Source organism: Penaeus monodon, chromosome 24 (genome assembly GCF_015228065.2).
Source record: "Penaeus monodon isolate SGIC_2016 chromosome 24, NSTDA_Pmon_1, whole genome shotgun sequence".
Classification (NCBI taxonomy): domain Eukaryota; kingdom Metazoa; phylum Arthropoda; class Malacostraca; order Decapoda; family Penaeidae; genus Penaeus; species Penaeus monodon.
In genome coordinates, this window is record NC_051409.1 from 6,625,704 (window position 1) to 6,626,087 (window position 384).

The following is a 384-nucleotide window of genomic DNA, read 5'->3' on the forward strand; positions in this document are numbered from 1 at the left end:
GCATATAGAGAAAGACAGATAGAAATAATATGGATAGATGCATCGCAGATGCGTGTAGCAAACAACTGTTCACAGGTCAACACCACATGGAAAATTTTCTCGCCCATTCAGTTTCTGGAAAAGCTGCACGTTAATCTTGCAATACAGGCTGATCCCACTTCCATTGCCTAGTATCACAAGGAGAATATAAAGCCGCTCTGGTTAGATACACCAATTTTATTTGCATATGATTACATTCAATAATAATATAACATTTGGTTTGTTCAGTATTTTTTTCTGATTTTTTCAAATTTTCCGTGTAGAAGATATTCAGAAGATTGGCGTGATCGGTCCATGAGAAACAAGCTGTGAAAAGGAACAGCAATGTTAGGGAGTATAACGCAA

At 37.0% G+C, this 384-nt stretch overlaps 1 long non-coding RNA gene across 1 annotated transcript in view; it reads right to left on the reverse strand.

The window, feature by feature from the left end:
- Positions 1-201: 201 nt before the first annotated feature.
- The window catches only part of LOC119588524, a 1,406-nt gene continuing 1,223 nt past the window's right edge, over positions 202-384 (reverse strand). Inside the window, exon 4 of the long non-coding RNA XR_005230105.1 lies at positions 202-345. This is a non-coding gene — a long non-coding RNA (uncharacterized LOC119588524). The remainder of the gene's footprint in view (positions 346-384) is intronic.